Source organism: Monopterus albus, unplaced genomic scaffold (assembly GCF_001952655.1).
Source record: "Monopterus albus unplaced genomic scaffold, M_albus_1.0 scaffold383.1, whole genome shotgun sequence".
Lineage (NCBI taxonomy): Eukaryota > Metazoa > Chordata > Actinopteri > Synbranchiformes > Synbranchidae > Monopterus > Monopterus albus.
The window spans coordinates 176,740-187,409 of NW_018128263.1; the positions used below are offsets into that span (position 1 = coordinate 176,740).

General features: G+C 46.1%; 1 pseudogene; it reads right to left on the reverse strand.

Moving 5' to 3' along the window:
- Positions 1 to 8,558: 8,558 nt before the first annotated feature.
- The window catches only part of LOC109951384 (uncharacterized), a 12,094-nt pseudogene continuing 9,982 nt past the window's right edge, over positions 8,559 to 10,670 (reverse strand).

Here is a 10,670-nt window from a genome sequence, read left to right on the forward strand (position 1 = left end):
GAGCTCCTGAAGAGTAAAACTCAGAGGCTAAAAAAACAGTGGCAAAGTCCGGAGCCATTGAGGGAGTAATAATCCTGCAGCACTGGCAAGGGGCCATAGGTCTGGGTATACTTGTTGGTACCAAGACTTCGAAATGGATGAGGAAGTGGTCAGAGATGGCCGAGTCTGATACATCCCCAATATGCACAGACAGGCCATGAGAGATGACCAGGTCTAGTGTGCCCCCACGTTGATGAGTGGGGCATAGTATTGACTGGGTGAGATCAAAGGAGTCCAACAGTGCGTTAAACTCATTTGCTAGCTGGTCAGAAGAACAGTTGACGTGAATGTTAAAATCTCCACAAATCAGAAAACTGTCAAACTGTGGAATAAGTGCTGCCAAGAGTTCCCCAAATTCACTTTCTATACCACTCAATCCCAAATGGGGTTGCGGGGGGAGGCTGGAGCCAATCCCAGCCAGCAATCGGGCGAAGGCAGGGTACACCCTGGTCATGTCGCCAGTCCATCGCAGGGCCAACACGCAGATGAAAAACCACTCACACGCACACATTCACTCCTACGGGCAATTTAAAGACACCAATCAACTGAAGCCGCATGTCTTTGGACAGCGAGAGGAAGCCGGAGTACCCGGAGAGAACCCACGCATGCACAGCAAGAACATGGAAACTCCGCACAGAAAGGTTGCGAACCCACAACCTTCTCACTGTGAGGCAACAGCACTAACCACCGTGCTGCCCGAGTTCCCCAAATTCATTAATAAAATCCTTAGATTTAGGGGTGCGATATATGAGTGCACATAAAATAGGACGGTGCAGTGTTAGAATAAAAGTTTGTAGCTCAAAGCTGGAGTAGGCTTTGAAGGGGAGAAGACGACATTTTAGGGTCGGCTTGAAAACAGATGTCTAACTGCCACCTCTACCAGCGAGGTGCGGGGTCTTAAAAAACAAATAATCAGTCGGTAGGAGCTCAGAAAAAAGACTTATCACCTTGTTTCAGTGATAAGAAACACATCCAAGTCGTGTGTGGAAATAAAATCATTAAGGATGAAAGTTTCATTATTAAGTGATCTTGCGTTCAAGAGAGCAAAGTAAAGCGGGCTTGGCTTATCCTGCAGGGAGTTGGCCCGGGCCACTGGGCAAAGGTTGGCCTGGGTATAACGGAGGGTCCGAGCGTCTCGAGTGCTATTTGAGTAGGGTTTTTTTTGTCATGAATAGTCCTGTTCATTGTTGAAAATATCTGTATTTCAAGGGTGAAATTCAGTTTTCAGGGATTTTAACACTGGAATTGACCATAAAGGTATAAAGTGTGAGCAACATCCAGGCGAGAGCCAATGAGAATCCTGTTGATTCCAGTGGAAACCAAAGCACAGAGTTGTTTACTACACCACTCTAGTACATGAAGGAAGTTTAAGCAAAGTGGAGAAAAAAATAACTGTTGCAGTTTCTAGCTTCCCATTTCTTTAACAAGTTGCAAGGAGATTTAAAAAAAAGCAACATGTAGAAACAAATCGTTGACATATGTTGCAGTTCATAGGACAGTGGTTATCTTCCAGTCAGAGCTGAATATGCAAGTAAAAGGCTCAACACAACATGCCCCACAACTATAGATTCACTAAAGGTCAGGCACAACCAGCTACTTTGAATCGGTACATGTGAAGGTACCATTAGACCACTAGGCTACACATGCCATAGTGATGTGTATGGAATACCACCAACATGGTATTTACCAGTGTTCAGTAGTCTGGTATAAAATGTCAACTTCTGATTCAATCGATATATATTATTTCATGCCATTCCCCAGATTTGTGTGAAAGATGTGAGTTGGGCGATCAGCCAGAGGTAATTTTTTTATCCTTTTTAATTCAGTAGAATATCCCTTATGAGCCATTATTTTGATACAAATTCAACACAGTAAAGTACTCTCAGTAAAGATTTTTGGCAAGCAACTATGATAAACAAGGGACAGTGTCAAGTGCTGTGCAATATTTATAGGAGCCATATTTGGAAGCACAAAGTTGAATTAGTGACTATCCAAATCTTACTGTTTTGTTATTTGCTTCTTGAGATAGAGAAAGAGAGGGGGAGAGATTCCACACTGTTAAAAATGCTACTTTTTTTGTTTTTATTAATACAGACAAATTACAATATAATTAACAAACTTACACAGTAACAAATGAATCTGTGTTAACTAATAAAAATTCAACCTAATAAATGGAAAAGAAGTTTTTCTTTGTCTTCAAAATAGGTCAGTTGCTACACTATAGTAATTTATGACTTTTTTGTACAGATGGAGGCAGTTATAATTCCTCTCTGTAGCCTTTTTATATTATCAATATTGAAATATAGCCTCTTTCCAACAAGCATAGTTGGCATTATTTGCATTAGCCCTGATTGTTTATTCCTGCCCATTCTTCCTCCACCTTCTCCCCTCACCTTACTTTTCTCTCCATCCTTATTTCATTTACTCTCCCTGTGGTGATTTACCTCCCAGACCTCTATTTATCCACCACTAACAAATTGGGTTATCATGCTTCACCACTCCCCTATTCCTTCTCTGCCTCCTCTACCCTTTACTTGCTTTCCCTTTCTCTTCCCACCACCCTCTCATCCTTTACTCCTCCCCCAGCCTTGGCAGCTGACTTATGAGATGCCAAGTCAAAGTGAGAGATGGTCTCTGCTGTAGAGGATATGTGTGATTTAGACACTGTTTGTGTTGAGCTTCTGTATACGTATGTGTGGAGGAATCATGCTGCTGCCTTCTCTGGTCATGACCATATGACAGGTGGCTGGGCCATGATGGATTGAGGACAAGTGTGTATATGTGTTAACCTAAAACATGAATGCAGTAATAGACGTGGAGATGTCACATACTGAATATATCAAAAAATAACGTCATAGCATTCATATACTGGAAGCAAATGCACAGCATGTTTTGTGTCAGTTTTTGTGTGGTTAAATCTTCATGTAGTGTGTAATTTTGTTGCATGCATGTGTGTACTGCTGAGCCCTGGTTGTCAGACAGCCAGATGTATCCATGCAGAGTTTCACAAGCTAATGTGGGCTTGACATTTAAACTTGGGTGACAGCAAGTGGGAAAGGCCAAAAGCAGCTGCATACCCATTCTGCAAAGTGTACCAACCTTTAACTACAGATAAAGGCTTCCTCAAGAAGCCTTAATGTCAAGAGGTACTCCAATATACAATCTGTAAATACATGATGTGAAACCCTTTCACAAACCTCCCCACATGTGGGTGCTGTTGGTTCTTAGTACATAACAAAAATACTTCACGGGGGGGGGGGGGTAAAATAGCTAAAATATCACTGAGTGGATAAAATCTGGTGTAGAAAGAGTTAATTTTGTTAGAGAGAAAAGGTTGCTATAGCAAGATATTGTATGTGGTTGCATGATATTTGTAATCCAGAACACCTGTCTGATGCACAGCTGCTTAGTACCGTTTAGGTTTTCTAAGAAACAAACAATGTTTTTCTTCCATTTTTAATACCAAAAATTAACTGTGTCCCTGCAAACTAACTGTTTAGAACACACACCCCGTGAGGTGGTGTGACAGAGAAAACGGACTCAGAGGGCTGACATCACCATAAGCAGTGTTTATTTAATGCTGTACAAGGCAAGGAGTGCTATAACGTGACATAACTATAGAGACCAAAATGGGTGTAGATGGAATGGATGTTGACCACAGGAAGGCAGGAAGAAGGTAGTTCCGGGGCCGAGCTGCGGAGCGTAAAGCTGGTCGAGTAGAGGTGGTTGAGGCTGAAGAGAAGGGAAACAAGGTGACGATGAGCAGAGAGGATTAGGGGGAGAGAGCACCGACCTGGCTGGTGAATGATAGTCCGATGGCAGAATGGAGTAGGTCCGGAGGTAAACAGTTCCATGGGGAAGTATTTGTCCAAGCAGGAGGGCTGAAGGCAGGAACGGGCAAGGAGAAGGCTAGTTGGAAACAGAGGCAAACTGAAAACAGTGAGAGAAAAAAAAGAAAGGAACAAGGCAATTTATGGGAGTGGCTCTAGTTGTCTGTGTGGGCACGAGAACGAACTGGCAGTGGGCAGGTAGGAAGGCGAGGTAAATATAGGAGATCTGGTGATTGCAGGAGTGACAACAGGTGGTGGTAAAGAGGATAGCTGGCAGGTATGTGGAGGAGAGAGGGCAGGTGAAACCAAGCAACCATGACACTGACAAATATTTTGAAAGTATTCTGCTCATAAAACATTTGCAAAGCAGATCACTCCATTATGCTTCTAAAAAAACAAAACAAAAAACTACAAGGCATCTCTAGAACAGTGGTGGTCTAGTCAGCACTGTAGCCTCACAACAAGGTTCTAGGTTTGAACCTTGTGACTGACTGGGGCCTTTCTGTGTGGCGTTTGCTTGTCTCACCACACCTGTGTCTGTTTTCTTTGGGTACTCTGGCTTCCTCCCACGGTCCAAAAACAGGCAGATTCAGTTGATTGGGACTCTTAATTGTCCATAGGTGTCATTGTGAGTGTGAATGATTGTCTGTCTCTGTGTGTCAGCCCTGTGATAGACAAGTCACTTCTTGCACAATGTCAGCTGAGATCGGCCCCAGCCCCCCATGACCCCTGTACAGGATATGTAGTATAGATAATGGGTGGAGAAGTACCTGTACTGTAGGCTTCATTAAGGGGGAAAAAGTAACAAGCTCTGTAAAAGAGACAGACTGCTTTTTAGTGGGACAGGGACATGCAGATGAATTAAATGTAAAATTCTGCAACCTGTTTGAACCTCTCTCTTCTCAAATGTGTGATTTTGGAAAACGCTGACAGATGATGTGAGCTGCAGTGATTTGGCAAAAAGAGAAATGGCTTTACCAATCAGCATCTGTTTTGTAGCAAATTACAGTCCTGGCCATCTGTGGAATGACGCACAATGTTTGATACATAACATATGCAACAGTATTGTATAATATTTACAGGCATTTTGTGACATTTTGCCCCCTTTGAGTGTAACTTCACAGTTTATATAAACCTGTTATAAAGTAGGTTAACTTCTAAGATTCCATCAGACGCTTCCTGCTTGCAGTAGGTACACAAAAAGCCATGTAAACAGGTTATACTGTACCTGTGTTTATCATGTAGTACTGTAGCTACAGAAGTAGTACAGAGTTTCTGAGTACATGTTGCATTGTGTGGATGTATTACAAATATCATAAGGTAGAACTGGATGTTCCCCTGACATATTTAGTTTCTCTCTTTGCAAAAGAACAAAGCTAGAGTAGCAACTAACTGACAAGTTGACACAGAAGACAAAGTACTCAACCACCATTGCAGGGTCTTGGGTTGAACCGCCACATCAACACATCTGGCAACGTTCATAGGTGGGAAGCTAATGAGGGGAGGACGTGATCCCACCACGGAATCCTAACAATTAACATCAGTATTGCTTATGGGTGGAAAGCCAGTGAGGGATCACCCCCTTCTCTACACAACCATCTGCTACTGATAGGTAAGGATAAGTACACAAAGGATTATTGAATCTCAGGTCCATAGATTAATGGAAGAAGAAATGCCTGAGGTCATTGTCAGGACACATGCTTATCTAATCAACACTGAAAATTAAGGAAACATTTATTCCCTTCCTTTCTGGGTTGAAACTTCAGAAGAAAACTAGGTGCATGACATATTCATGATGGAAGAATTAGCATAGCTGCAAGTTTCCTAATTGCTAGTAAGATTTTATTGATGGCTTTTAAAGCCCCTGGCTGTAGCTCATACCTCTGAATCTTTTGTGAGGTCATGTGCAGCAGATTCATTCTTTTGGGCCAGACCTGTTTTTTTTTCCCGAAGTTGCGGTTGAAAAATAAAGGTGATTGGCCATACTTCATCAAAGCTTCTACATTTTCAGAAGAGCCTGTCTGAGGAGAGATCAGGCATGCTGAATCAATGTCAATTCTTTTAGGTTAGCTTGAGAAATGTAATTCTGTAGCCTCACTTTAATGGAGTTGATTTAATACAAGCCTACTTGTCTTTTATTCTATCCACTTCTCTTCTATTCCTGCACATTTGACCTCTACATTATGTTTCCTCAGTTTTTCCTAGTTCTCTTTTTACACACTTCAAAGTCCTTGAAACAAGATGAGTTATGAATCAAGTTTCTTTGCTGAATTATGTTTATATGAATTATATCATGAATGTGTTAATGTCACGTAAGGGGTTTATAAAATCTTTTTAAGCCGTGTTTCTCTTTTTAATAGCTTTTCATTTCCAAACTGTGCCTGTGAACTCACAGGGTAAAGGGCTAGCTGGTTGTTAAAGTTGTTGTGTGTTTATCATTGGTTGGCTTAGCAATCAGTCTGTAAAGAACGAACAGATGTGTTTTACAGATTCATGTAGTAAACTTAAAAAACAGGATTGCTAGACTGAACTTACAATTCATCATCATCATAATCAACTTTATTTATATAGCACATTTAACACAGCAATAGCTGACCAAAGTGCTTAACACAAAACAAAACAATAAAACAAAATTACAATTAAAGTGCGGTGATCTGGAAGTCTGGATCTGGAGTCTAAATAGCCAATGGTCTAATCAAGTGCAGCTGGTGAGAAGGGAGTGAGAAACAGGTGTGCGTGATCAGTAATCAGGGTGGAAAGACAGCATAAGAGAGGTGAGAGAGACAAGTGCAGCCAAGCAAACCTGACAGGGGGCGGCGATCGGCCAGGCATTTGTTTTGCTCAGCCATATGTAGGAGTGCGGCCCTGGTCTCATCCCAGATCTGGTGGCAGCAGTTGATGTGGGCTTGGACGGATGGGACTGTGATGTCTGTTTCAGCGGCGGAGAGGAGAGGGGGTTGATAGCCAAGAGAGGCCTGAAAGGGCGAGATACTGGTGGCGAAGCTTGAGAGGGTGTTGTGGGCGTATTCCAACCAAGGCAACAACAGACTCCAGTCTTCGGGTGCAGTACTGGGGACACAGCGGAGTGCATTTTCCAGCTCCTGGTTCAACCATTCAGCTTGACTGCTGGTTTGAGGGTGATAACCAGAAGAAAGACAGGGACGTGCACCAATGGCTGTACAAAAGGGTGACCAGACGTGTGACGTGAACTGTGGATTGCGGTTGGAAACAATAACGAGGGGAGTGCCGTGAATGCGAAAGACATGTTGAACCAAGAGCTGGGCTGTTTCAGTGGTGGTGAGGAGTTGAGAAAGGGCGAGGAAGTGAGCAGCTTTGGAGAAGCGGTCAACGATGGTGAGGATGGCTATGTTGCCTTGGGAGGGAGGAAGCCCGGTGACGAAATCTAGTGCAATATGAGACCAGGGCCAGCTGGGTGTAGTCAGTGGCCGAAGTAGACCCGCAGGGGATTGATGGAGAGGTTTGGATTGTGCACAGGGAGCACAGTTGCCCACGTCATAGTTTTGTTCGGCCGGGGGAGATCATGGTAGTCCGAGAGAAATAGGCACATGGGTGTAAGGCATGGTCTCCCTCAGACCGCTGAGAGAGGAGGAAGTGAGCTGTGTGAGGGGGGCTGCGACAGTGCTGTAATTTTTGATGAAATGGCAGTAGAAGTTTGCAAAGCCCAGGAAGCGTTGCAGGTCCTTCATGCAGGTGGGAGTAGGCCAATTGGTGACAGCAGTAATTTTAGAGGGGTCAGCGTGGAGTCTTCCCTGTTTGATGATGAACCCTAGGAATGCCACGCACGTGGAGTGGAAGATGCATTTTTCTGCTTTTACGTAAAGGCGGTTTCAAAAGGCATCGAAGTGCCCAAGCGGGGTCTTGAAGGAAAGAAGGATGTGACGATGTGCTGGATGTACTCTGTGAGAGAAGAAGAGTAAATGAGAATGTCATCAAGGTAAACAAAAACAAAACGGCCTTGAAAATCACAGAGGATATCACTGATCAACCCCTGGAAAACCGCCGGGGTATTGGTGAGGTCAAAAGGCATCGAAGTGCCCAAGCGGGGTCTTGAAGGCAGTCTTCTACTCATCGCCCTCACGGATGCATACTAGATGGTAGGCACTCCTGAGGTCCAACTTGGTGAAGACTGCTGCACCCTGGAGAGACTCAAAAGCAGAGGAGAGAAGTGGTAATGGATATTTGTTCTTGACAGTAATGGCATTAAGACCATGGTAATCTATGCATGGACAGAGGCCACCGTCCTTCTTCCCCACAAAAAAGAACCCTGCCCCTAGGGGTGAGGAAGAAGGATGGATCATACCTGCACGTCGGGCGGTTTCAATGTACTCCTCCAGAGCCTGCCGTTCGGGTTTAGAAATGTGGAAGAGGCAACTGTTGGGCAAGGTGGCTCCCGGATACAGGTCGATTGCACAGTCATATGGTCTATGGGGAGGAAGAGAGTCAGTGGCCAGGTGCTTACTGAACACCTGCTGGAGATCATGGTAGTCAGAGGGAACAGAAGACAGGTCAGGCAGTTCTGGAGGTGTAGAAGGCATGGATGTGGTGGGTTGTCCGGCCAGAAGACAGGTCGATGCACAGGTGGGACTCCATTGAGTGATGGTACCAGTGGTCCAGTCCACGGAGGGGTGATGGCGAGATGAAGAGGTGGAGTCCGGTGGGTGATGTGGGTCAGCAACTGGTCGTCAATGGCTCGGGTCTCAATGGCATGGGGAAGATGTATCGGGTGAGGGCTAGTTGCCCCACCAGGACTGGGTCCATGAGATTACCCCCGGTTTCGGAGTCCAGGAGGGCTTGGTGGGAAGGCATCTGACCAGCATATTCCAGGATCATGGGGAGGAGGCAGCTGGTACCCGGCCTGGTGGAGTCAGAGGGGCGGCCCATCAGTGTCCCCACTTTCACTGGCGGGCCCGCTCTTTTGGCCACACCAGGCAGGTGGCGATGTAATGTTTTGGAGCCCCGCAGTACAAGCAGGACCCGGTGCGGATTCGGCAGGGCCCCTTTTCCAGGGGGCCTGCCCCAGTTCCATAGGTTCATCCGTAGTCTTAAGAGTGGTCGTGTCGGTCCCCCCATTCGGAATGGGACCCTGGACCCAGAAGGTTGTGCTGACATACCACAGGTATGTGTGGCCAGCTGCTGTCAATCTGGATAGCCAAGTCGACCAGGGAGCGGAGGTTAGGGGGCTCATCGTGGGTGCTTAATTACGCCTTTATGTTGTCATTGAGGCCGTGCCAGAAGGCCGCATGCAGTGCGCAATCCTCCCAGCCGGCCTCCGTGGCTAACACCCAGAAATCAATGGAATAGTCTAAGACACGACAAGCCCCCTGGCGTATTGTCATAAGCTCCATAGATGCTTTGCTATGATGGGAAGATGGTGAAGACACTGACCTGAGTTCATCCATAAATTCGGTGATGGAGGTGCCTATGAAGAGTCCTTGTGAATCGGCAGCTTCGGCCCACAGTAATGCTTTTCCTCGGAGACGGTTGATGACAAAGCGGATCTTTTCTCTATCCATAGTATAGGTCCGAGGCGGCAGCAGAACACCTGGTGGGACTGCAGCAGAAAACCCCAACAATTTACGACATTACCGTCGAATGTATTGCTTTGCTATGATGGGAAGATGGTGAAGACACTGACCTGAGTTCATCCATAAATTCGGTGATGGAGGTGCCTATGAAGAGTCCTTGTGAATCGGCAGCTTCGGCCCACAGTAATGCTTTTCCTCGGAGACGGTTGATGACAAAGCGGATCTTTTCTCTATCCATAGGTCTGAGGCGGCAGCAGAACACCTGGTGGGACTGCAGCAGAAAACCCCAACAATTTACGACATTACCGTCGAATGTATTGGGTTCAGGGATGTGATGGTCTCTGCGGGGACTGGCAGCAAGGGTGGTGGAGCGTGGTAGCTGTACAGGTGGAGCAGAGGTGCTGTGGGGAGGCAACATCAGAGCGGTGAGCTGAGGTCTGAGGCGGCAGCAGAACACCTGGTGGGACTGCAGCAGAAAACCCCAACAATTTACGACATTACCGTCGAATGTATTGGGTTCAGGGATGTGATGGTCTCTGCGGGGACTGGCAGCAAGGGTGGTGGAGCGTGGTAGCTGTACAGGTGGAGCAGAGGTGCTGTGGGGAGGCAACATCAGAGCGGTGAGCTGAGCTACTTGCTGCGTGAGTGCAGCTATGTCATTGTGTTGCTGCTGCAGTGCCTGAGCCATTTTTTCCATGCGTGTCTCTTGAGCTGTTTGAGACATACCACTTGCACCAAAGTTGGCAGGATCCATAGTGGCTAGTTCGTTCTGTTAAGTTTCGCCCACATACGGAGGTGAGGGAGCGAAAAGAAAGAGGCGGACCCAGGTAGCCGACTGCGGTGCAAGCAGTGATTTATTAATATACAGTGCGGTCATCTGGAAAACTAAGTGTCCGTGGTACTGATGTATGGGGAGTAACTGGGTGACGACCAGCAGCAGGAGGTGAGGCGTGTGGAGATGGATGGCGTGGAGGAGATGGGCCGAGCTGCGTGGTGGGGTCACTCCTGGGCTGATTGGTAGTTGAGAGGTGGCTGCTGCATTGACAGAGAGGCGTTGGTAATGGTAGACATAAGATGGTGACTGTGCATCGACCTGCCTGGAAGGGAAGAGTAGAGTACGATGTGGAGGAAACAGTCCAAGGAGAGAAATAACACAGGTTCTGGTCTGAGGAGTAGGGAATACGATAATCCAAGGCAGAAACGAGATCTAACAGTAATGTACAAAAGTATCAAAAACAAAGTCAACACCAAGAGA